The sequence below is a fragment of the Doryrhamphus excisus genome, linkage group LG5 (genome assembly GCF_037039965.1).
Source record: "Doryrhamphus excisus strain RoL-2023G ecotype Guam linkage group LG5, RoL_Dexc_Guam_v1.1, whole genome shotgun sequence".
NCBI classification, from domain to species: domain Eukaryota; kingdom Metazoa; phylum Chordata; class Actinopteri; order Syngnathiformes; family Syngnathidae; genus Doryrhamphus; species Doryrhamphus excisus.
The window spans coordinates 24539958-24567687 of record NC_136361.1 but is presented as its reverse complement, the minus strand read 5'-3'; the positions used below and the strand labels follow the sequence as shown (position 1 = coordinate 24567687).

General features: G+C 45.5%; 1 long non-coding RNA gene across 1 annotated transcript; it reads left to right on the top strand.

Annotated features, from left to right (window-relative positions):
* Positions 1–144: 144 nt before the first annotated feature.
* Positions 145–27062, top strand: LOC144898476 (uncharacterized). The gene is made up of 4 exons (XR_013627356.1): positions 145–222; positions 301–835; positions 1560–1870; positions 26423–27062. It is a non-coding gene; the product is annotated as an uncharacterized LOC144898476 (long non-coding RNA).
* The last annotated feature ends 668 nt before the right edge of the window (positions 27063–27730 follow it).

The following is a 27730-nucleotide window of genomic DNA, read 5'->3' as shown; positions in this document are numbered from 1 at the left end:
ACCAGTATACATGGCTGGGTGTCCATGTACTAATGTAGTACTAGTACTCGGAGAGGGCGGGACTGAATGAACTAGGCGCGGCCAAGAGCCCCCCCCCCATCCATCTATCACACGTGTAGACAAAGGGGGGGGGGGGGGGGGGGGCACACAAAGCCGCATGTGTCCCTCCAAACTTTAGTAGTTCTCCTCCAAGACGCCCGGAGCAGACCTTCAGACCTTCTAGTGCGTTGCCTCCCAGGTAAATATTCCCATATTCCCGTGTCCGTGTTGACTCCCAGAGGGATTCGTGCTCTCTTCCAGGAAAAGTTGCCGCTCTTGTCGGTGCGCCGGCGCACAAAGTTGAGGACAAAGCGGCAGAGGTGGAGCGGAGGAGGCAGACGGCGGCGGCGGGAGGAGGAGAGAGGAGACAGGAGAGGAGAGAGGAGAGGAGAGAGGAGCGAGGAGCATTCCTGGTTCCTTTGTCCGATGCTCATCTCGGGCTTTTGGACTCCACATGAGCGGACTTCACCACAGGAGGTTTGATTCCCTTCCTGGCCAGCTCGGGTGGAAGGACTCGGGACGAAGCTGATGTTCGTCACAAGTTCGTAGCGGAAGCGACTTTTGGTGGAAAAAACTCTTTCGGTAACAGTTTGTACGGAGTTCATCATCATCATCATCATCATCATCATCAATCGGTCAGCCACTTCTTGTATTCGCGCCCTGCGAAGTTTGGACTGGACTGTGGGAATGTAGACCAATGTGGTGTCAATCAGGTGTCAAGCCGGTTGGAAAGAGAATAAAAGTTGCAGGACGGAGTGACAAAGATCTTTGCAGACCCCCCAGGTGAAAGGATGAGGTATGAAACACCCCAAGTTCAATACCCCTCGAATAGGACTCGAACTAGACTTGATCAACAGGTCCAAGCAGGAGGTCTTTGTTACAGTAAGGCTCCTTTGTTCTCAGCCACGCAAAGAAAATCCTCGGTGGGGGGGGGGGGGGGCATCCACTCGGGACAGCTTTTAGATGCAAACAAAGATTTCCAAGGGGTGCAAATTATTTTCAAATATTTTCTTAGACTTTAACCCCCCCCCCAGGATAAAGCGTGTGGGGATATGACAGCTGATGAATTATTGACTTTATTACAGTATGTACCTTATTTTGCACATTCTATATAAGCAGACCAAGAATGGTGTGGCTAAATGTTGCCTTGACCCCCCCATCACTACGTCAAAATGATGAGCATGATTGGTTTTGCAGTTAAAAGTTTGTAGTTTAGTGTTTGCATGAATTCCATATGAATATTATATTTGGAACAAATGTATTCCATATGAATATTATATTTGGAACAACTTTTTAAAGTAGTTTCAAACTTGTGAAAACTTTGGACCGCCTGGCAACTTTTGGGTGGGTGGATGGTTTTGCAATATATTATTATATATATTATTATATTTTATTAAATACATTATCTTATATTATTATATATATTACAATAGTACAGTATATGTATGTCTTTTGTTTATTTTTGTATGTATTAATCGTAGCCTTTTGTTTCACATTTTCTCTTATGTTCCCAAATGTAGCTGGATCCCAAAGCCCGGACCGACAGAGAAATGTTTTCCAAGTTTTGTGGAGAATGATGGAGGAACTCCAGAGTCATCTGTGAAGAAGCTTTACGGATTAAGAGACTGGACTTTTTTTGGAAACGAGAAGAACTCCTAAGGATTTAAACCTGAGCAGAAGCAGCTTTGCCGGAGTGGTGCATTCAAGGCAAACTTGGAAATGTAAAAACCTGGATATACTTGGGAGATTGTAGGAACGCCGTGGTTTCCTTCTGCACTCAGGCTTGGACTCACCAGGATGGAAGAATCTGCAGTTTGAGTCTTTATAAAAGGTAAGCGACCAACTGGCCCAGTCCAGCCCAGACTTTCTACAACTTTGTCAACAGTCATCCTTCACTACTTTGGGGGGGGTCACTGTTTTTCAGAAAGAATGTTCATGGAGGGGAGGGGGGTCACGTTGGACGAGTGGTTAGCATGCAGGCCACACAGCCAGGAGATGGGGAGACCTGGGTTGGAATCTCCGCTTGGCATCTCTGTGTGGAGTTTGCATGTTCTCCCCGTGCAGGCGGGGCTTTTCTCCGGGTACTCAGCCCCCCCCATCCCAAAAACATGTTAGCTTCATTGGCCAGTCCAGATGGTCCATGGGTATGAATGTAAAGCAGGGAGGTTCACAGATTCCAGGTAGAGCATCACATCAGTCTTCAACTTACCATCGGGGGGGGTTGTTACAAACGGGGGGTTACAAACCGTTGCAATGTTAATGATTTCCCTTGAAAAAGCTGGTATCGCCGCAGTCAAGGACTGTAAAGGATGAACAAAGTTGCAGTCAGCATCCTGGCCTTGCCAGACTGGCTCGGGGCTGATGAAGACCACGCCAGTCGTGCTCATCAGCGACTCGATTCTCCTTTTGGCTAACGTGTTTGGATTACACACTAAAGTACACTCCACTCATAAAGCGCCACTAGTGGATGTTGCGTTGTTCCGTCCTGCCCCCCCGTCCCCCCCAGCAGGCCGTAGTTGGTGTATTTATTTGTCAGCCAAGGCCTTGTAAAGGGAACGGCGGTAGGAACGCTACCATTCTCATTTGGTGCCTTTGGGCAAACATCCTCAGGCGTACGTTTTCACACCACATGTCCATCTTGTATGGCGTTTGAATCAAAGATGGACAATGAATAACCTTTCATTCTGCGATAGAGCGGGGAGACAAAGCGTCATTTATTTGTTTTATTTGAACGATGGACCTGAAATCCCCAGATTGTGCCGCCAAAGGCCGTGAGGGGCTGATGGGGGGTCCTTTTTAGTCCGTGCTAGTAATGCGTGTCAGGGAGAGTGAGAGAGACTACTTCCATTCAGTCTGCAGCACCTTATCAATGATGTCATCGGGAGCCAATGAGAGCCAGCAGTGGTCATTGTCGGCATCCAAGCTCCGCCTCCAGTCTCTCTTTGCATCGCAGACCGCATGGCCCCGCAGCACCGCATGGCCCCGCATGGCCCCGCATGGCCCCGCATGGCCCCGCAGCACCGCATGGCCCCGCAGCACCGCATGGCCCCGCAGCACCGCATTTCCACTATGGGGAGACATCAGGATGACCGCTCAGCGTTCACCGCTTTGTGTGTTTAGTTGTTCCAAACACAAATGTGGTTGTGTGGCATGCAGACGGTTGATTTATGATATATGTTTATGATGCAAGTTTGCAATTGAAATGAAAGCTGAAAGCCCATCCTGCTGCTATCAGTAAGTAATGAGTAATAATAGTAAGTAATACTAAATCAGTAATACTTGCTAATACCACGCAGGGAAACCAGCGTTTGCCCCCGCGCTCCTCCTGCTGTTGGCGTGCTCTGACGCAGGTCTCTGCCTGGAAGTGCCTGGACGCGGGATGCGGGATGCGGGTCAGTCAGCAGTCCGGTGACACAGGTAGGACAGATGTAGGTCGTGGTAGACAATGGCCGCTGATGTCATGGAGACGGGGCTGGCAGGGACGGTACGTGTGTTGAAACAGGAAAGGGTGTGTGCATCTCTTTGTCACATGCAAGGGGGGGCCCTCCAACTCTGCTGGGGCGGCCACTGTGCAGCGTCACAGTATCGCAGAATCATGGAATTGGCCTAGAAAATAATAAAAATAAATAATAATGATAACAATAATTCTACATTTTATTTGTAAGGTAGTCAAAGATGCTTTTCGGTGAGATGAAAAGAAAAATAAAGCTGAAATAAAAACAGCACATTAAGATACAAAACTCAGAGCTAAAAAACAGGCACAGCAGTCAATATGAAGTTGGACAGTAAAAAGACGAAGGCTTCGTCCTCCCAGGATAGTATGGGATTCTACTTCACGGAAAGTCACGGTCTATCGCGGTCGGGTCTGGAAACAATGGACCGCCAGAAACAAACAAGGGACATCTGTATTTGTATTACACTTCATTTACCGTAGCCATTTTTATGCTTGGAATACTATTTGCTTACATATGCAACATTTTTTTGTCTAATAATAGGCCGTATTCAACCATAGAACAGCATGGTATATGAATTTGTATATGCTTGAAGAACCGTGATATAGTGAAGCTGCAAATTCGAGGATGTAGTGAAGGACGACTGTGTACAGCTATCATCATCATTCTATTGACTCTTCTCAAGAATAGTTTCAAGCCTAGAGTATAGTCCATTGACAAGACATCCACCCATCCATCCACCCATCCATCCATCCATCCACCCATCCCATCCCATCCTAAACTGGAGCCTGTCACGGCTAACTTTTAGAAAGGGAATTTGAAAGTATGCGATAGATGCTTTTCTGAGGACTTTCCATATGCTTCCCTACATTATACGTATGACACGTTTTACATTGAAGACCCAATTATGGAATTTCTCAATGGAACAGAAAGATCAGGTTGAGGACAGGAAGCCTTTTATAAGCACCATCGCTTTTGCTCTACTTTGTGTTGCTTAATTACATTGCTTATCTCTAATACCATTATCAAACACAGTTACATTTTCATAACGTTTACTTATCTGGGGGTGGGGGGTATTATGGAAGTCGGTCTTTGTGCGTTGTCTCAGTGGGAGATGAGTTCTAAAGCTGATCCACAGAGTTACACAGGACAACATTAGCACGTTAATCTGTGTCATCTTCCCGCTATGAGGCTTAAATGTGTGACGAAGCTGGAGTGCTCATTAAAATGGCCACTGGTTTCACAGAATCTCGTCCATCTGCTTTTGCTATCACACTAATTTAAGCTCTTTATTCTGTTGGAGATAACAGAAAAAGCATATTTTTGTGTTGGAGCAAAGCAGCAGAGTGTGAGCGGCCCATCATGGAGGACTAAGCATACACTGTTGGCAGTAAGAAAAGTAGCTATTGGCTGTCCTGAAAGTGGCGAGATGACGTCATAAGACGTTTGTCAGATGCTGTGGAAAAAAGCACGATCTTTAGGACAGACCAAACAGTGAGTAGAAGAACGTTGATTACGGTTAGAACTACAAAGAAACTTCTTGGTTCGTTAATTTACCATTGGCCATCACTTCAAAGTGAATGGAAAGATCTGCTGTGGCGACTCCGTAGTCAGGAAAAACGATGGAACGTTGTAGTGGAAATGTCGTGGAAATGGGTGGATCCCAATGATGTGCATCGTGAGCTAGCTCGTAGAAACTGTCTTTGGTGTTCATGTTCCACATAAGGATTGGGAATGATGGGCCAAATTTCTTTCATTTGTAATTCATTCAGTCACAAGAGGAAAAACACTTCACAGTATTTATTAGCAATGAAATATGAATTGCCAGTTGAACTATGATTCTGTCCTTTTAATATGTACAGTATATGGAGCACGTTCAGTAAAAAGTAGACATAAAAGTTGCTGTTTTAACACGTGGCTGTCATGTAAACGTGTCACACCTGTATCTGCAAGGTGAATCCAACCCAGGTCAGGCGTATGATTTGACAGAAAAAGACTCCAAATTGGAAAACTGGAGCTTTGAGAAAATGCAGCAACAATAATGTTTCATTTGGCTTGCGTGCTGACTTCTGGTTGGTCTTCCTACGTGCGTATCATTGAGTCATACTGCAGGACGCAGTACTGTACTGGCTGACTTCAGTACAGTAAATTACAGTGCAGTGAAACATTAGTCTCTCCATGACGAATTGTAGGGACAGTTCTAATTCTCTGAGCCACAAACGTCCCGTGGTCGTCCTGTTGCAAATTATCTGAGCTTAGTATTACCACTCAGCGCCTGTAGCTCCGAGATAACTTAGCATGCTCTGCTGGCATGCTAATACATCCCCACACTGGGGGACAGGAATAAATTATTTTTATGACTGTTCAGCAGGCAGAACATTTGAAGGAGGGGATGCAGGGCTGGGGAGGGAACGCAGGGAGATGAAGACTGGAAAAACGGATTGAGCGTAAATGATGGGCAGAAAGGGAAGAATGGAAACAGTGAGGATGCTGCGAGACGAGACCAGAAGATGGGATGAAAAGCAAAAAGGATGATAAGGCTGGTCTTAAGACAAGCTGACTTATATCCAGCTCCTTGCACTGTTTCGGTGTCTCCCAGTGACAAGGTGGAGTTGCCATTTTATATTTCACTGTGTGATTATGGAACCGGAGCGCTCTAGACTGGAGCTTCCTTATTCTCCTGGCCAATGACGCCTGCTGTGTAAAAGCACACTAGACTAGACACCTATAATTAGCCAATATGCACTTGGTGACATTTCCAATCATTCCAATCTAGCAGATCAATGGTGTCATAATGTGTTTAATTTTCAGAAATTAGGAAAATGCGAGTGTTTTCAGACCACTGCCTGAATCTTAATGTGAGTGGGAATGGGTGTTGGTCTCCACGTGCCCTGCCATTGGCTGGCCACCAGTCCAGGGTGTACCCCGCCTCTCGCCCAAAGTCAGCTGGGATAGGCTCCAGCATACCCCGCGACCCTAGTGAGGACGGGTGGTATAGAAAATGGATGGATGGTTTCGTGATGGTGACAGTATGGGAAGACTGCGGGAGCGAATCATATGATGCTAATCTATTTTGCTGCTTGTGCGTCGGCCTGTAGGGTTTTCATTAAAGTCGAAAGTGCACCGCTCACTTCTGCATGACAAATCAGCCAGAAAAGCACATAACAGTAGCGCCGAATAAAAAATTCACTGAATTGGAGCACTGGCATGGTGTGTTTCGCCCTGGGTGGAAGAGTCCCTGAAGATACGACTCCTGGCCCAGGTATAGATGTAAACACACTGTTCTTAACAACGGGCTCAGTCTGTTGTCTGTCTGTCGATTACAGGTCAGCATATTACCTCCACAAATGCCCAGCGTGTTGCTGTCTGGGGATAGAATGATAATCCCCCCCAAAGACGGGGGTTTTGTCAAAGCTAAATCTGCTGCTCACAGCAACACACACACATCCACGCATCAGTCCTTGCCACGCGGGAACACGCAGACATGCATATGTAGATAGACTGGCACAGACCGGCTCAGAAGGCAGGCAGGGTGTAAAGACTGGGATTTCATCACAGACAAATCTGTTATTGTCTGGTCGTTAAGAGATTATAAATCAGTGATTTATAGACACCGAGCGATACAGCCATGTGTCACGACAACAGGAACAGTAGCTCGCATATTCATATCTGGACTGGTGGGCTTTAATACTCTAATAGCGGCTCAGTAAATCATATGGCTGACAGCTTTTATAGAGCAATTTTATTTCCTTTGTGTATTCGCATTACACTTTTAATACACCTCGATTCATTCATGGCCTTTCCACTTCCACGGTGTCTTCTTGCATGTTGTTTTCTTTATGGATTTTGCCGTCCGTTTTATTTCTGTTATTTGTTCCAAAATGGTTATCTCACAGGAAAGAAAACCATCCATGCTAGAATCACGAGATGGGATTTTAAGATCAAGTTTAGTTACTCGCCCTTGGGTAATTCCATGCCAGAATTTGGACTACACCAATCTGTTCGGTCACATCTCCAAAAATGTATTAGCCAGAAGAAAAAACAATTTGCCAGCGAGCATGTCTACCAATGCTTGATCAGCCTGGACCAGAATGCTGACTGCAAGTTTCTTTTCTTTGAGAAAGTATCTGAAAGTGAGGTGGTATTTGATAGTAGACTGTATATTTTTAAAAACAATGGCATGCTGTGTCTGGAATCTGTACGTTGTACGGTTCCCACATTAGACAAGCCATTGACTCGAATGTAATTGTTGTAGGAAAAGTCTGAAATGTGTATGATCAATACAGTAATTCCTCCTTTATCACGCTTAAGTTAGAGCATAGAAAACCTGTGTACGACCTTGAATGTGGTTTTTAACCTTATTAGAACCCTCTTGCCAATGTAATAACACCGCTATATTCACCTTTGCACTCTTTTTACTCAATAGAGTAGATATATAAACTACAGTGAAATAATCTGGCCATTGAAGACAAATAATGCTTGTGTGTGTGTTGCAGTAAATGTGTTCTGGTGCTGGTGGAAATGAGGGAAGGAGGGCGGTGAGTGACGTTGGGAGTTATTTATTCATAGTTACAGCATAGAAATCCTGTTTTTGACTTTTTAAATGTTTTTTGTAACAATCAGTAGAGCTCTGTAGAAACAAGATATCACCCCTAAAGTCACCTTTGCTCTTATTATTCCTTGTTTACACCACATTGCTAATGTACAGTGTACAGATTCATTTTTGACAAATGGCGACAGATCGAAGGAGCGAGGGACGACTGTATGCAATGTGGTGGAATTCAGTACTTGGGCCTTGATTAGAGTCTTTGTTTCGTTTTTGTGTTTCCTCCAAGCAACACAGTATTGTGTATCTTGTATCTCTGCGGTATGTTCCGTACTTGCTCTTCTGTATTTCCATTTGTATGGGTCCGAGCCCTTCACTTCATCATGGCGAAGGGCACAGATAGCTGGCGTTTGCACCCTGTGTCAACTTGCCCCGTGGAGCATGCCAGCAAGTGCGGGCAGCTTTTATCAACCTTCAGCTGTTGCTGATACAGTTGCTGAGGAGATGCTGTATCTCCTCATGCCAGGCTATGTTAGACCTTTGGAATGTGACAACAGTTTCACGGTACAAGCTGTCCTTGACGGTCGGTCATCTGACTCAATCCGACGTGTCCATTTACCGACTCTTTTCCTGAATGTGCAACTTGGGGGAAGTACTCCAGAGTACTACAGAGCTGAGCGAAGACAAGCTCTTTGCTTGCTACTTGTTGTGGTTCATGGATTAGCGCTTGTATGCATGGAACATTTGTCTCCAAAACAAATAGTCAAGAAAAGTGAAAGGTGTTTCATTAATACAGGTAATCAGCAGTCCTATTGACTGAGATTAAACTTAAAAAAAACAAACTATTTGACTCAGTAGCTATTGTCATGTTTGCATCACCTGGGATGCAAAACCTGTTTAAAAGTAGATCTTAAACCAGGTGCTATAATCCCATGTGGTCCCACTAAATGAATTCATACCCGACCATTTGTGTCTTTCCCTGGGTCATGACAATGAGCGATAATCTGGTGTGGATCCAGCTGTCAGATTAGGCTGGGTGCTAAACAGGAAACGTGGCGTGTGCGTGGCGTTGTGATGCTGCGTATCTGCCACGGTTTGGGCGCTGATGCTTAGCAGCATGATCCCAAATAGTATCTTGTCATTTTTACCATATCTTTTCTATTCTGTGTAATACCTTGTCAGAATTGGGCAGTATGGTTGAGTAGTACTGAATGGGATTCTGCTTTGTTGGGGATATATTTTTAATGTACCTGGGAATAGTGTGATAAATAAGATTATGCAGCGCAACACTTGCCATATTCGATACCGACGGTGTGAGCTTCCCCGGACAAAAGAGACGTTTCATCTTTTGTAAGTACATCCAAACAGGCCGGCACGCTGGAATTCCACCGATATGACAATGTGGAATTCATGCACCGAGCCAAGGGAACACCAGCTCCTCTCGCTTTTCAATAACTTTCCATTTTCTGTTTTGACTCTTGGATATTCATCTTTTTAAATGCTTTTTTTGCACATTCACCGTGTGCCTTCCTGTATTCATCCTGCACTAAATGATTGAAGTAAAAGTCAATTATAGCCGCATAGTCAGAGTCGCATAGTTGTTACTCTTCCATTTCCATGACTTGGCATCCAATCCTGTCAGTCATGTATGAACAGGGTCTGGTATTGTTGGCCTACCGTCTGATGCCAGGGTCAAATCCGCCCGATCAAACACCCAGCAGAAGTTGAGATGAGGCTACCGCTCAGTTCAGTGCGCAAGCCCTGCCTAGCGCCTGGAGTTGGATCATGCCGGTCGCTGGTTTCTGTTGCAGAAGCAGGCCAGGTCTTCAGTGTAAGAGTGGCAACATTATTCTTGCTAATGGGACATCAAAATACACAGAAACATCGTACTATGTGGAGGTGTTGCAGTACCTTCGTCATCCTGAAGTGGCTGGAAGGTGCTTGTCACTGATGTCCTTCCATAGAGAGGAAAAGTAGCATTGCAACGCCAGCTGGAGTTCCATTACGTATAAATATATACAATGTATCTTCATAAAATAAATATACAAATGAGACTAAACGGTTTGAACACTTGAGGTGAATTATTCTCTTTATTTATTTTCCGTTATCCTCTTAATGAGCAATCTGTATTATTAACATGAAAAACAATCCAAAGGCACAAGGCTGGAAATAAACTTCATTTCAGAGATATTGCTCAGTATTCCTTTATCAGTAATACTAGTATCCACCGCTGAATGTGGGACACAGAACCGCGTGACATAATACAACAAATCAATTCCCCAAGCAAGAGCAGTTTGGTTGTGGTATTGTCTAGGACTTAGGTAGCTATCCTCAAAGATGGCTCCTGTCAAGACTCTTGGTGTCTCTTGGGGAGATTTACGGCACAGAAAAACAAATCTGGGGGCAGATTATACTGGAGACTAAGAAAAGCTTCCCGTGAGACAATCGACATGACTCGATTTTCCAGTCTAGTGAGAGTCATAATCTGAGTGGCTGGAAATGGGATGAATAATCCCAAGTAAGTGCCTGGCTCTCAATAATGTAAGAGATGCATGCTGGGATACGCCTGGATACAGGACACATTACTGCATGGTTCACATCCAGCGTATGGTGGCTAAGTAGGAGTTCATATTTTGGATGAAGTGTATTTCATCGAATACGGCATATCTTCACCACACGCAGTCTCTAAATGACGACATGCTAGCCCACTTTAACTCTAAGCTTTTGAGACAATGTAAGACCCAACAATGGACAGACGCCTTTATTGTTTATTGTTGATGTGTCATTTTGGTGGCAATGCAGCTGAAGATGGACTCGTTGTAAGTCACTCTCGTCAAAAGACATTCCAGGACATCGTGTACGCTGACAGCCATTCTTGCTAGAGTGGCGCACAAGGTCACAGGCGTGGCCCTGGTAAATGTCCTGGATGAATGAGATTAGATTAGATTTGCATACCAACTGGTTATGCTGTGTTTGTGACTCACGTCCGTGGTCCTTGGGTCGGGGTCCGCGGTCCGGCCCACTCACGTTGCGTTGTTGTTTGGTGTTCTGGAAGTCCAACCGCTCGTTGCTGAATCACAGTGGATTCAAATTTGTTTCCTGCCAAGGTCAAGGATTCATCTTCCGCCGAGAAATGAGCTGAGTCAGCATGAGTCATGCTCTCAATTATGCATTAGCCTGCCCACTGATGGACAGGCAGGGTTAGCTTCCAGATAGCTGTCCAAGACCAGATTTACACGTGGCCTTGGAATCCTTTGGCATGTCATCGCTAACACCGGAAAACGGCCATTTCACTGGCCAACATGTAAGACCTTTAAGGCCTTCCATGGAGCTGACATCTTACAACTGACGGACAACTGTCCAAGACGTCCCCAATTTTACCAGACTTGAACTCTGCAGCATCCGAGGCAGGGTTGTCTTGGACTAATCCGACCTTCCGATTGTGCCACTGAAAGCAGTGATTTTATTCACGTTTGATAAGTATAGGACACATAGGACACATGTCATTGTCGAAGCTTTTGTGGCTAAAATGTCTTGACTAAGACTTTTTATTGTGATGTTCGAATGTGACGTTTGTTGGTCTGCACTCGAGCCACTGGCATCATTGATGGAGGCGTTGTTGTGGGTGTCGTTAGATGGGGTTGGGGGGGGGTACAAAGTTGGAGTCCGTGATATGTCTGCTGAATCTTCATGGATTCATCTTTGGTCTACCTCAACAGTGCAGAGTTTGGACGGAATGATTCAGTGTTTGTATATTTACCACTCGCTGGCCGCCATTTGTGTTTGTTGTTGTGTGTGTGTGTGTGTGTGTGTGCGTGTGTGTGTGTGTGTGTGTGTGCGTGCGTGCGTGTGCGTGCGCCACCAGTGGTGGCCTTGCCAGCCGCTGAGATCCCCGATGCTCTCGACCTGGGGGGGGGGCTAACGAGGGCTGCTGACAGCGTGCACTGTGGCCAGAGACATGGATGAATGATAAACGAAGCAGAGTCAGGTGTTTCCTCTCCTGGTTTGCTTCCCAACGTGATGTATTCCCGTTCCCATCCCCACTTGCCTTCCCTGCCGCCGCAGCTCTTTATCGCAACCTCTGCCTTAATTTTTCTGTGCGATTGTCTCAATCTCACAAGACACGCCGCAGCTCTACAACAGACAGGAAGAGAGGATATGCCCCCCCCCTTAGTTCACCTCCAGTTCACTTGTCGCTACATCGACAGAAATGATGCCTGACAGAAATGCAAATTTGACAGTGACAGCAAGAGTTACCAGACGCAAATGTTAAACATTACTCCTCAACAAAAAACTTCAGGTACTAATTTGCATACACTTGAAAGGGTAACTTGTGACTTTTTGACAAGCGTCTGTATAATTCTTGCCTCAGAGGAACGTCTATCTGTTGGAACGAATAGATGCAGTCCCTTTGTGCTGACTCATCTGTCTCAGGAGCGGCCAAAGAATCTAAAAATATTCTACCCTGCCTGGCGAACGTGAGACAAAAAACACATCATTTCGGGAAACTAAGCGGCATCAATGTTTTCATCCAATCGATCTGGACATAAAGTTTCAGTGATGCTTGAAAAGTCTTGTGATGTCCTTGAGAAGTTCTATGAATCCATCAAGGTTGACGGTTCGCTGCAGCCGTATTTGACATTGCGGATGGCGGTTAATCCTGTTGGCTGACAGGCTTGGAGAAGAATGGAAGAAAGACACGTCGTCCTTGACATGTGAGCTAAGTTTTCTGTTCGACTGGAAGTTGGGCTTCTTCTCCACTTTGTTTTGCGTTGAATACAAATGTGTCATTTTCAGCTCGCACAAAAAGTACAGTGGCTTCTGTAGACTCAGGATGAAGGATTACTTTGTTATGCAACGTGGTGTACAACACTATTCGGAAGGAATCTGCTCTTCAGTTTGTGGCAAATATTAGCTTGTGTTGCTTCAGGACTGACTGAGATGGATGAAGCTGGATCAACTTGAGACCGTCAACAGCAATGCTGCTCTTCTTTTTGTCGGCTAGCCCCCCTCCAACATTTGCGGCTTCCTCTCATGATCTCATGGTTCATCGGGTTAATTGGGAGCTCTACATTGAGTGTGAATGGCTGTCTGTCTCCATGCCCTGTGGTCGACTGGCCATCTGCCCCGGGTATACCCCGCCTCTCACACTCTTTCAGCTGGGATGGACTCCAGCTCCCCAGTGACCCGGCACGGGACCGGAAGAATATGCCATTGGTGGTTAAGGATAGTGTTTCTCCTTTGTTGCTAACGCTTGCAGCAACTGTCTTTGAATGTTTGCATTGGGACCTTTATGTCGTCACCTCTACGCTGACCTTGGTTTTCATCATCTATCTCCAAGGTCTGACTGGGGCGGAAACAAACAAAAATGTAATACGTACATTTTCCCCGATTGAACTATTTAAATTCTATATTGAGCAGATTGTTTTGAACATCGGAATGCCAATTTAGTTTATAAAATAACTGTTGATGAATGAACGCATTCATTATTAGCACTTATTATTTATTATACAATGATATCAACACAAGATTACTTAGATCAGTTAATTCCAGAGAATCATTCATTCATGTCTCCACTTAAAGATATTTTTCAACAGCGCTCTTTAAAGCAACGCCATGATGCGGTCGGAGAGCTGCGATGTCGCCCATCCTTTGCGCTGCTCAGTTGCCTTCTATAAAGTGGCAGCGTGATAAGCCGGTACTTTCACAGGCATGCAAAGGTATGCTGAATGTGGCCGCCATGCAGAGCCGCCTTTAATGGGATCCCTGTGGGAGTTTGCAGCTTTGGCGGTCTCCGTTCCTCCAATTACCTGAAACTCCATTAGAATATGATGATTCATCACTTTCTTTGAGTTTAGCATGACTTATCTCATCTCAAGTTACGACCTTTACTACCTGCACCTGACGTGAACCGGTCTTCCAAGATCTGGCTGGGACAGGTCTTGTTATGCGAGCTGCAAAGCCAAACTTGCTGAGCTTATTTGGAGTTTATATTCGGTATTCGGAGTAAAGCAGGTAAACGCCAACATTTTCCCACAGCGTGAATAAATAGGGCGGGCTTGTGTTTGCTTTGTCTATGCAAACGACAGCTTGTTTGCACGCCTCAGTGTCCACACGTCCACGGCCGTGGAAGTCGTGTATCGGCTGGTGCATCTGTGTTTGTTTGTTCGCATGCTCGTCTTTGTTGCCTCGGTGTAGACTCCAGCGTGTCTGTGTAGAACGTGCTCTTTCATCCAATACGTGGACTGTTGTGCAGTTTCATTGGCATTTGGTTGGCGAGCCCACCCATCCGGGACAAGCGTAGTCTCCAACGTGAGAACAGACTTTCTCGAGGGGTGGGGGGGTGTTTTCAAATCCAAGTGTTCTTATCTCATGCACTATTAAGCAAGGCATCGGGGTGTGTGGGTAACGTGGTTTAGCGTCCGTCTGTCTCAGCCTGAGGCTTTGTTGCTCCTCGTGCTGCCAGCCACATGCACACACTCCACATGTATGGATGCGTGTGCATATGCATGTTTGTGCATGCATATGCACAAACACACACAAAGCGGACTGAAAGCCACATGCTTGCACACCTATTTCTCTCATTTGTCCATTAGCCCACACGAGGCGCCCCCCCCAGGGCGCTGTTGCTGGCGTCCGATATGATTGTGGCGCAGGTCAAAGGGGTCAACTGGAACCCTCACTAGCCGCTTTATATGACTGATATGTTTCCACACACATGTGCCCTCTATTCCACTGTGGCCCGAGGGCACAGTATGGAGCGCAGCCATTAAACATCCGTAATAGCCAGTCGTGTAATTAGAAGAGCACATTTGGCTTTTTGACTTCAGTTGTGTGCTGACGTTCACTACAAAAGTTGCCTTTGTTTTGTTCAGGTGGATTTTTTCTTGCTGCTCCTGCAATTTTGGACATTTGATCAATTCTTCCATTTTCCTTTATTGTCATTCCACATCCGACGGACTGCAGAAATGAGTTTAAAATATTTGTCTGTACATCTTCAGGACGTTGTTGTTTTTTCTTGAGCTGCTATTCAGTCCTCTGCACCCCCCCCCCCATGCGTTTGCTCAGTGAGTAACAGATAGATAAAGGCAGCGAGCGTGTGAAGTGCAAAATGCAAAATGAACAGAAGATGCAGACTTTCACGCTTCTTTGTGCAGATGGTGATGTGACCCATGAACCTATGAGTGTGCAGGCATCTTCTGGTGTTCCAAACATCACGTTGAGTCTGGTCTCTGGGAGGCCTGCTCTGGTTCTTAAAGTGCTGGTTCATGTTAGTGTGCATGGTCGCCGTGGGGTGCTGCCCCCTGCTGTTGACAGCGGCTTCTTGTTGACATCAGAGACTTTTAGCATTGGCATCTGATATCTGCTTCCCGTTTCAGCTTCTCTGACACGAATGAGCATCTTTGAAGTGAACACGCTTATCCCCAAACAGTGTGAGAAGGTGAGTGAAATCTCCTCACTCCAAAGTGGCTTTATCAACAAAGCTCTTGGAGCACCGGTGCCCGATAAAGACTTAAAAGTAGCAACAGGGGAGCTTTTTGGAGTTGAAAGTTTACCAGAATGGGAGTTTGAGATCAAGGCTCCGATGGCTGACTCTCAGTTGACCCGCGTCCAGGTGAAAAAAAGATAAATAGACTCTAACGTCCAGCTTGGGAAGTTCCATAAGTTACTTTAAGGAGGGTCACATGGTCTTTTGGCAGTTCTTCTCTCTCTCTAACCATCCTGGTCTCCAGCTTGGATTTGTTCTTTGGGCTTTGTCATTCTATGCACTCGTCAAAGAAGCAAACGCTACATGACAGGAAGGTGAGAGAAGGAGTCAAGATGGCTACTGCAATTACAAGTCTCTGCGACTTTAATTAACCACCTTTCCGCCTCATCGTAATTCTGTAATAGCATCTCAAACTATTTTTATATGACCTGACAAGCATGCCTGTTGAATTAATTAAGCCCCGCAGTTGCAAGCGCAGCCACGTTTTCAAGTTGAGGGACGCCCTGAAGCTTCTTCTCATATGGACCTTCTTTTACCGTATCCTTCTAAATTTGGAAGCAACGAGCCTAATTAGTGCCTGCGTTTGGTTGCTGTGCTTTGGCTGCACAGACGAGTTCTCATTCCACCCTAAAGCAAACTCAAAGGCTATTTTGGTTCCTTAGCACAATTAGCTTTATGCAATCAGAAGTGTTGGAGAACGCTCTTAGCTCAGCATGTTTGTCCCGTCCCACCTTTGCTGATGCAACCCAAACTGGGGACTTGCAAAGGATTTATTTGGATAAAGATGCTGTAGACTGTAGATACTCTAAGTATTATACCGTAGATACTCTAAGTATTATACCGTAGATACTCTAGGTATTATACTGTAGGTATTATACCATAGATACTGTAGGTATTATACTGTAGGTATTATACCGTAGATACTGTAGGTATTATACTGTAGGTATTATACCGTAGATACTGTAGGTATTATACGGTAGATACTGTATACATTACATCACTGCCACCAGACTCTCAAACAGCTGACCAGAACATTAGACTACAGACACTTCCTAACCTGAAATACACTCTTCTTTGGACATCACAGCACACAGTTAAATGTGTATTGCACAGTTAAATGTATATTGCACAGTTCAAATTGTATATTGTACTGCATGTAGCACAGCTGACATCTTTCCGTGTCTGCAGTTTTTTCACTTGTTGATGCCTTCAAATATCTCGATTTATTTGACTTGCGTCTTATCTATTTTCACCACCCTCGTCCTACTAAACGTTCATGCTGGTTTTCCGAGTGGACAGCAAAGTAAGAATGTGATTGTTTACTGTGAGCATGACAACAAACACGTTGAATCTTCAACGCTATCTCACTGTGACGTCATCAGATGGGGGAGGTGTACCTAATGTCGGACATGCGCAGCATCATGAATTACCACAGGAAAAAAGAGGTGATATTTAGTGAAAAAAGGCTCTGACTTAGACTAGGATATGTCGTGCTTGTCTTCCACGTTAGCTTTTGTGCCCCAACTGCTCATTAACCTTTCCTAATGCAACCTGCATGTATTAATAACGCACGGCGGGAAAGGTCAATCAATGGATGTCAACGTGTGCTTGTTCTTTCCCGGGAAGGCTCATGGAACCCGTTAGCGACTCTTTACAGGAGCTTCAGACGTGCCTGCCACTGAACTAGTGCTGCTAAATTGAATTTGCTCTTAATAATTAACCAAGACGGACGCTTTAGTGTTGTGTTGTGTTTGTGTGTCCTTGGCTGCGGGGGAACTCTTACTAATGATGATGATGATGATGGTGTGTTACGTGTTATGATCCAAAGTCGCCGCTACTCATCGTCTGGCATTTATTCATTTAAAAAAGGGAGGTTTGATGATTCCTATGATTCCCGTGTTACAGATCAGTAGCTAATTAACATTTGGCGCTAGTGGCCATCCATTACCTTCATTATTACCTGAAATCCAATTATGGAAGTGTAAATATTACAGTATACTCATTTGCACATCGTCACCGTAGCCGTGGGTGTAGCTGGTGTAATTAATTTCTATTGACTTTATATTTGATCAGCCTCAGCGGGGGGGGGGGGGGGGGGACTCTGTGGTCCGCATCACGTGGGCACGTTGGGGCCAGGCTGACCTTTTCACCTGTGAAAGCGTCTGAATGCGTCACGCAGTCGGACCGAGGACCAAGTACAGCAAAGTACACCAAACCCCGGCCACCCCACCGGCCACCGAGACATTTCAGGCATCAACTTATTGCCACCCCCATGTGAGTAATGGTGTCACCTTGGCCACCCCAAGGAAAAAGGTCAGTGCTGCTGTTACCATGCTGTACATTATTTACAGCAATTCCTTGTTTCTTGCTGTGAATTGGTTCCAGTGTGGATGTGACGAGGGAAGTAGGGTTCCTTATCGAGAAATGGCAAAACTTTTTAGGCAAAAATGCCCAACATTTGGTGACGATTAATGGCTTTGTTAATGGCGTGATTTGTTCACGAACATATTTTTAAAAGCTGTGATAGCGTGAAGGCTGTGAAATTGGAGCGGCGATGTGGCAAAGATACCGTTATTTGATAGCTAAAGTTTGTCAAATCGCTATCATTAGCTGACCTCCATGTGCATGTGTTGCATAGGGCGTAGCTTACGTGCTAAAAGCAGGAAGAGGGCGGGATATAACGCTTGCTTGGGCAGCCGCCAGCAGCTTTCAGAATGTTCAAAAACCAACATCGTACGGTCTGTTCATTTATTATTTATGAGCATTTAGTCCCCTTTTAGGCCTCTATGGTAGTTCCGGAGCTCCACAAAACTCAGGCTAAATGAAGTACACTGTTGAATTGACTGCTCCTAAAGTATCATTAATCATTAATGTCATTAGTCATCAATTAGTCACTCATTTCATGTTTAGCCATTTTTCAGATTGCATCCACCAGTCAAAGAAGCGCATTGCAACATGAGCTGCAGTGGGAAAGATACTTGTGTACTTAGTGCCTGAAGCGTTCCTTCAAATATACTTCCAAATGTAGCATAACCTCAAAGCTGACTCTTGTTTGCTAACATGTTCCCCTGCTGGGAGTTTGGCAATACAGAGAGTTGAGGTCAGCTACCAATACCAGCGAAGAACCGCAAAGAGGTCTTTCTTTAAGGCGCACCCAGACCGGGATTGGGCCAAATGAATAAGTGATACGAGCCAAGGATTTTGGAAAAGTTTAATCAGCTCCCCTAAGTGCAGAGAACACCGGTGATTAATGAAAGTTGAAATTTACATGTTGTGTATTTTTCATGACTGGAGGCCAAACGCTACCCATTGAAAACTAAGAAGGATATTTCATTCAAACATTCACTCTTGTGCCCTTGAATTTCAATGAGCGCTGTATTTGATTTAAGGATGACTGCCAGGTGAATGTCAATGATTAACCCCCCCCCCCAAAAAAAAAAAAAAATTCACATTCTTCCACTCGCAGTCTCCATTGAAGCCGCCCGTGTGGTGTGTTCATCCTAGACGATGAAACAAACACGCACGTTCAGTGTTCAGCTTTCTTTTAATTGCAACCCACCAGCGACAAGCGCCAGACCCCAATTTTTAGTCCCAACTCATGTTTTGGGAAAGCAGCCTTCACCACCCCTTGCAGATGAACATTTCATGTTTTCTCGCTCTGCGATTTCCAATCTGACGGAGGCCCGATAACGGCAACATCGCTGTAACTCATTCCCTCAGATCTCCTGCCTCCATCTCCCCTAATCAGATTTCTCTGCTTGGGTTATTTATCATCGCCAGCGCTGACTGTGAGTGATGCTCAGCTAATGGGTTTAGCATTCAAATCTGCTGGCTTGATGCGACAGAATCCCAACTAGGGTTGTCATTCCTGGGGCGGCAGCAGCCTCGGAGTGGCGGAAATAAGAAGGAAATAAGAAGGAAAGACCGTCCTGAAATATTCATTCATGGCAAACTTGTTATTTTCCATTTTTGAAATGTATGGGGCCTTTTTGGGATTACATTACATTTGAATTGATTTGAAAAGTATGCAAATGAAAAGGAGACAGAGAAGAGACAAAATAGATATGATGAATGGAAAAGTCAAGCTAATATCCAGTGGAACACTGGTTAGCATACACATATGTCTATATATATATACTTATGTTATATATATGCATAAGTTTCAGCATCACGTTGCCCCACAAGGTCCATATAAAAGCACGCATGGATGAATTTAGTGGGGAAGAACTTGAGTGCCCTGACCTAAACCCCATCAAACACAGTTGGGATGAAGTGGAGCCGAGATGTTGGTGGCCTGATGAACGATCCCGTGTCTTCCAATGAAGATGGTCATGTAGCAACATCTGCAAGGAGGCAGCCGTTTGTCGGTCATCGTCCATTTCTTCCATTCAGCATGAGTTTTAATGCTGGACTCCGGGCCGTAAATGACACAAGAGGTGAGATAACAAGAGCGGGTAGTCCATGTGTTGATGTCACACTTGTCAGTGTTGGCCGCCCCCCCGGCTGTTCTATGCAAATAGCTCCGTATGTGTGGAACTATGACTTTATGTGACTCGGGAGAAGCATTCTGGGAACGCTCATTAACTCTTGGTGACCTTGGTCTGCCAAAGCCACGGTAAATACTGTCTTTGGACTAAAAGCAGTTGTTTTTCAGGCGAGATGCAGATGAACGCCAACACATTTCTGCATCATTTCAGCCATGTTTGGACATGTTGCAGTTGGTCTTGTTGTCGCTTGATCTGTAGATGCCGACAGACACAAACGCAAACGTGCGGCACCGGTTGACCTGGATTCTCAACCTTCTTTTTTGTTCCAAACGGTCTGGTTGCACATCTGGATGACCCAATAAAAGGTTGAGGTTGAACAGCCTGCTCAGAAGGGAACCTTTGCGGAGGTGTGGAAGCCTTTGGGAGCAGCGCTTGTGTTCCGACGTGTTTGCGGTTGTTTGCGGTTGTTTGCGGTTCATGGTGGAGACGTGTCTCAGCTGATGTTGTGGTGATCAGGAACAACGAAGCAGTGCATCGTAGTCTCGCTTACAAAGCGAGGCCACGTCTATACACACAAAACTGTTTCCCCCAAAAGCCAGACCGCACAATCGCTCATCTTCTCTCCGTCGGTTGAATTGGTGGGGCCATAAATTCATTTATTGATTATCATTTCTTTATCATTTTTTCTGAGCAAGAAACCAGAAACAGGTTTGTTTTCGCCTCAGCCATAAATACATTCTCCAAATACACAGAACACACTTCCGTTGTTCCGTTGTTCCTTCAGAGTAAAAGCGCCATTTGCCCCATGTCTTAGTAAACAAAACAAGAGTGTGATGAAAATATCACAATGAAGTTTAGACATGAGCTTCGTTGATAGTTGACAGTTAATCTGGTTCGGCTTGATGATTCCTTTGACTAACCCAGCACTATCTGTCCTTGAGGAGATCCGATGGCTAATCCAAGAAAACACGTCAAATTGTCGCAGTCGCTACGTTTTCATCAACGAGGCGTGTGTGTTCATGTTTTAGTTACCTTGTGTGGCTGTGTGTGCGTTTCTTGGAAATGTGCGCCTCAGTGTGAGTTCAAGTCTCCTGTGCGGCTTTGTAATTACCTTTTTCTGCCTTTGACTGTTAATTGGAGTACTGGAAATCCACGGATGTGCCCACACGCAGACATCCATGCTGGGACACGAGCGCTCCTCCCAACGGCTTTCACACGTGTCACAATCTACTTGACGAACAGGTTGCTCGGCCTCAAAGGTTCATCTGGTCATCCGGATGTGTTGGCTCGTCTGAAAACACACACTTGCACGTGCACACGCACGCACACACACACACACACACTGATAACGCTCTCACACATACTGCAGACATACTTGTACTGTATGTGTTGCTGACTCCCATTAGGCCAATGGTACGGTGCTTGTGTTCACCCGCCCACCCTGTGAGAGTGCACTGATCTGTGTGGGGGGGGGGCAGTGCAATGCATGCACACACTCCGTTCCACTCCGTTCCTCACGAATTCTTAATGATAACCCCCAATTTATAAAAGTAATCCAAAAGTCAAGCCCATGCCACCCGGACTACATTGTGTGCATGGATGGGAGGCATCATTTCATTCATGCTCCTCTAATGATTAGTAATTCACGACAACCGCCACCTTCCTCAAATGAAATCATGAGAGGAACTGAAATTAAGACTGGAATTCATCCCCAAGTCAGGTAAATTGTGTCATGTGACATGATGACGAGGCGATGCGAGTACTCCCGACCACACCACGGACTTCAGGAACTTTGCCAGGGTTTGGCATTAAAACTTTATTCGCACAAATGCCAGATATCATTACAGCATTCATTTGAATTTGGCTACTTTTGTCTGCGCCGCAAGCTGATCAATTCATCTCTCGTTAATTCTATCCGTTGTTCATCAGTATCCAACTTGAGAGTTGAACATGTGTGTGAGAGAGAGCAAATGTGTGACTGTGGCAAGAGTTGAAGCCATTTCCCATCTGTGCACGTGTGCAGAGAAAAGCCCAGATTATTGCACATGAAATGTTATTCATACAAAGCAGCTCCAGCGTGACTATCCTCTTGCTGCAGCGCTCAGCAGCTTGTTGGAGGAAACATCACACAGCAAATCCCAGTGAAAATAACAGCTCTTAAATCTCAGCAGACACTTTCTATTCTGGCCTGCTGCCACCGTCAGTGTTTGCGTGCATGGGTTTTGTGTTTGAACCCTTTGGGGAAACAAACAAGTAAGGATACCACATTTAGTGACGCACTCAACGTTGAAACAGCACAAACAGCTTCATTGGGAGCGTTGAATGAGACGAGGAAGTACTTGATCTAAGATTTTGTCAGCAAATGACTGTTGATGTCTTGTGTCCAAATTTGAAGGAAAGGGAACATTTCAAACAAAGCCTCAACTCCATCCACGGAAAAAGAAGAGGACATCCAATATCTACCCCAGCAACTCAGAAACGATGTGAGTCGTTTGTAGCCTCAAGCATAGAGAAACAGTTTTGGGCTCTAGTTTGGTTTTTGCTATTGCTGGTAATTCTAAGTGTGCAAATTTCCTGTTACTTTTCTCATTTGTGTATGATAATACATAACTAATCTATACTTTCCCTGCCATAACCTAGGTTGTCCTGACGCGCATGAAAGTCTTTATTATATACTGTATGTTTTTTACTCCTCTTTACAGTAATACTTCTTAGTTGCACATACAGGAATCCAACACGGAGTGATGCTAATATTCCATTGCTGTAGCATGTACAGACGTCTGCTAATACACAGCGGATGGCCGTCGAGGTCACACTTCACCGATGGAGACACTACTTCCTGCTGAAACGTCCTTGGATAGTAGCGTCGTAACAAGTGGCGGTTGCCAAGCAACCTGGAAGCAGCGACTCAGGAAAGTCGTCTGCTGGTCCGAGTGCCACATTTCACGTCAGCAAAAAGACGGAACCAACAGATGAAAGAACGGCCTCTGCAGCACAGCTCTGACTTTTTAACCCCAGCGTTCATTGGGTGGAGGAGACCCCCACTCTGTCTGCCACTGGTTCTCATTTGCTCCCCTTTATGTCTGTCGCAGCCCCCCCCCCCAACCTACCCCACCTTTCTTTCTCATTACCTCTCTCTACCCCCCACTACTCCAATCCTCCCCACAACGCTGCTCTCCTCTTTCCAAACGCCTGCGGTCTTTTTCAGTTGGTGACTGAACCGACTGTGGCCTGTTTGAAGCGGGGGTGGGGGTGGGGGTGGGGGGGGGCAGGAAAGGAAGAACCAGAGCTCTGCCGAGGACGACACGGCTGTAGCGAGTAACAGGATGAGAGAAGCGTGGCGAGTGAGAAAGATGAATTGGAGGAAGAGGAGGAACATGTACGGCCAGATATCACCTTGATGATGATGGCGGCCTGCTGACCTTGCATTCACCTCTGGCTCTGCTCTGGCCCTCCGTCTCACTAGCGCCCCCAAAGGTCACACGTGGCATTGATTGGGCAGAGTCGGTTGAAGGAGTCGGTCTCCTTCATGGCCAATCTCCATCTGGAGTGACTGCTGTCGCCCAATGACATCGAGGCATTGTGTTTTGCAGCCAATGTACTTTGCAATACTTTATACTGCAGTACTATTTCTGCTCACCATGCAACACTTTTGGAAGGTAAACCCTGAGCGGGCTCGTGTTTCCGCTGCGGGGCGTCTAGGCATGGCGATAGCTACACCAGTGACGTAAAATAGTGTTACATAACACAGCGACGCAGTGTAACTTTGAACTCAACAAAGACCATGAAGGCACCGCAGTAAAGCGAGAACAACAATGGAGGGGATCCGGTATTTCTACGTTCTTTAGTCTCGGCCTGTGGCTGCTTATTATAAGCAGTAAGTAAGGTGCTAGCTTTCTGGTCTTACAGTTTCCTTGGCATTGTTCATGGTCGTAGTCTGGTGGTAGAAGGGGAGGATGGTGGTCTACTGACAGCCAGTCCAGGCTGGACCCCGCCTCCATTGGATAGGATCCAGCAGTCTTACACCTTTTGGTCATTCTTGCATGTCCATTTGAACTTCTACACTGCTATGTACATCTGTGTAATACTTGCTTTTAGTCAGTATAGTTACTCCAGACCCCATTCACTGTGCAATATCTGATAAACCTCCATGTGCAATATTAAATGTGCTCTAAATGCAATATACTAAGTTGTATGTGAAGTATTTCCATAATGCCTCATATTAACTCTCTAACAAGATCTCAGTGTATAGACTGGTCATATATCTCATCTCGTCTCATATTATCTACATACTGTATTGTATATAACTCTGGGAAAAACTGTTGATTTCTGTGAATACTTGGGTTGTTTATATTGTTTATTTTTCTATATTGTGTATTTTGTACTGCTTAACTGACTCTGTACTCTTGCTGCCGTGCAATACAAATTTCCCCACTGAGGGACGAATAAAGGCATATCTTAATCGTAATAGTTTGGACATAAATGTTGTCTGTGCTCAAAACCCTCAACGACAAATGTTCCGCGCTTTTCTCGATCTTTCAACGCACCCCATCTTTGGTCCCATCGCCGTCTGAGCATTTCTCTCTTTCTCAGCAGCCACCCTCTAAATATTCTTTTTTACTTCCATGTGAAAGGAAATATTGAGAAAATCCCCCCAGTCGACTGACCTACCATTGAACCTTCTCTGGCTTTGACAGATTGCTGAAACACGAGCCTTTCATTCCATTGGCCAAAGAGGGTCTCGGTCTCGCCCACTCTTTTTTCAATCTGTTGTGCCGTTCATTACAAACGAAGTGCAGTTCAAAAAAAAGAAAAGCTCCCGTCCAGTCGCATTAATGCAACGTGATCCTGTGTATTTGTCCGCCATGATGTCGTTGATCCACGGCAGCTGGCGATTGAGTCTGCCTGGCGGCGTTTGTCAGATAAGCGTAGCTTTAGAGGCGATGAGGGTGGCGCAGAAAGAGGCGATGCTTTGGACTTCTAATGATGAATCGGTCACAATTCTCACCGCACATTGCTAGTAATGCTCTCTGTGCTGCGGAAACGACTCTACCCAATTTAGCTTCATTGGTTAGCAAATGCTAAGGGGGTACAGACACGGTCCACAGTAGTACCCGAGGTCACAGCAGTAGTATTCTGCTTCTCGCCATTGTTCAACCTATACGACTCGCTTTATACGCAGGAGTAAATTAACATAATTACCACAAATGAACAATCACACATTTGAATCACGATTATTAACCCTCCATTTGTAATCCAGTGGAAGGTCAACCTAAAGTGTTTTCATTATTTGTGAGGATAAGGCCCGTTAATTAATCCTTGTCAGTCCGGTGTGAGCATAACGGCCCCTTTGTGGTGGACGAAATGAACAATTACGGTGATTGAGAGCAAAATGAAAGGTTTACAATGAAAATGAGTATTTCGAGCAGAAGGCCGTTTAGGTGATTGAAATCGTAATCGTTGCTGTTGAGGCTGTCAGGGAGTAAAATGGCCGAGGGGATGTTGTCTAGCTTGGAATGGGAAAGGAAGTACAATGCAGGTCAAACGTATCCAGGGAGAGGCGAGGAAAGCGGAGGGGCCGTGATGGACGGATGGATGAATGCATTTCAAGGGGGTAAGGTATGTGAAATGGGTGGGGGGGGGGGGTGTGGAGTGAAACATTTGACATGGTTGGCTGCTCTGTGCCAACCCAACCCGATTGGGCCTACACTTTCTGCCTCCATGTTAAGTACCTCTTCTGACAATACAACGTGCCCCCCCCCCCCAAGTCTTCTTTTGGCATCCTTTCCCCTTCCACACCTCTCATCATAATATGCACCACTTCTTCCTCCGTTCCACATTCGCCATTTGAGGTTCAAGTTCCTCTTGAGAGAATAAAATGTAATCCATACACATTTTTCTTACTCGCCACTCCTCCACGTTGCTTCTTTCCAGGTTCACGTTTTGTTCCGTTCTCTGGTTTCAGGTTGAAGTTGTGATGTTGGACTGTGGTGGGCTGTGATTGGGGGGCTGGAAGGTGTTGTGTCTGGGGGGGGGGGGGGGGGGGGTACAGTCCACCTCTGTGAACGTCTTCTCTGACTGCATCTACTGACTTCACGTATTGATTAGTTGCATAATATACCTGCATAACACTCCCCTCGCCAGGTATGCTGGAGCCTACCCCAGAGCCAATCCCAGGGCACATATAGACAACCTATGGACAATTTGGAGTGGCCAATTAACCTAGCATGTTTTTGAATGGGTGGGGGGGGGTTCTGAGTCCCATAGAAAAGCCATGCACGCACAGGGAGAACATGCAAACTCCACACAGAGATGCCAAGCAGGGAATCGAACCCAGATATAGATTATAGATCTGTTCTATTGTGAGAAAGCGAAGTGGGTTCTAATATTCTGTGTTCTGTCTTTGCAGGTCGGAGCTTTGGATCTTCATGTCGGCGTTGCGAGGCCACGGGCATGGTCAACATTGGCAGTATACTTATATGTGTACTTAATATAATTATAAGTATACTTACTATAAGTATACGTATGTGTATTTATTATCGAGGACAATATATTCACACACGTGAGTCAAAGGTCGTTGCTTGCAGTATGGGGGGGGTGAATTCCAACATTGACTGCACCATGATGGAGGGAAGGATGATTGATCCCGTCCCTTGAGAACACTCCTCCAAGAGGACCAGGACCTTGCCAAGGAAGCTGAGCATGAAGCTGAAGGTGAGGGACCTGCGGGGCATCCTCAAGCAGAAGGTGGAGAAGTACAAAGTCTCCCTGTTCAGCTCTGGTGAGTTCCATGGCCGAGATGATGAAGCAGTGCAGATAATGAAGGTCCTCACACTAAATGTTCCCATGTTGGACTTTGGAGATGTGCTGCCGACTGTTTGGATAATAATGGCTGCAAGGTCAGTAAATCCACACTCCTTTGCATGCTGTACACTGACTACTCTATAGCACGTCCCAGTTGGGTTTCTGTTGAGAAGATGGTGGTTACTGAAATGTACGCCAGTAAAGATAGCCCAAGCTAATAAGCTAATAAAGAGCTACAACATGAATGAGTCCATTGCTGCCTGTGATTCTGCAAATACTGCAAATACTCGGACGTGGGGGTGCTGGTTCTCATCCCAGCCGCTTGACACTCTGGTAACCAAACGAGAGCTGAAGATGCCGACCCGATGAAGCCAGCAGGACCACATCATCTGCAAAAAGAAAGAACCAGGACCTGCCGTTTTACCCGTAAAGGTACAAGGATGTCCTCCATTGGGTGTACAGTTCAGGTACAACTACGTACATTTGGGTAGAACTGGACCATAAAGTGGAGTCAAACTACGGTCAGCAAGACCAACACGTCATGACACCTTAGCAAATCTTGTGAGACTTCAGCTTTGTTATGTTCCGTTTATTATTTTAAATCTTTTTAACATTTGGTTTCTTTGACTCGACCAACTTTTACTTTTACATCCTACAGCCAAGAAATGTTTGAAGATGGCGGCAAAAAGAGATTCCAAAAGTTCTGCTATATCTGGGAATGGTCTGCAGGCCACAAAGACTTTCAGGAGACGTCATTCGCTGCACAGTTTATGCCCATCATCAATAAAAGTTTCACTTGTAGGTTGGATCTGTCAGTGATGGCGTTTAAGACTTGGCGGGCTTGCAGTCCCGACGCCTCTCGCTTTCATGCAAAGCAACCAAAACATTTTGAAATCATTTCTAATGCAACCAA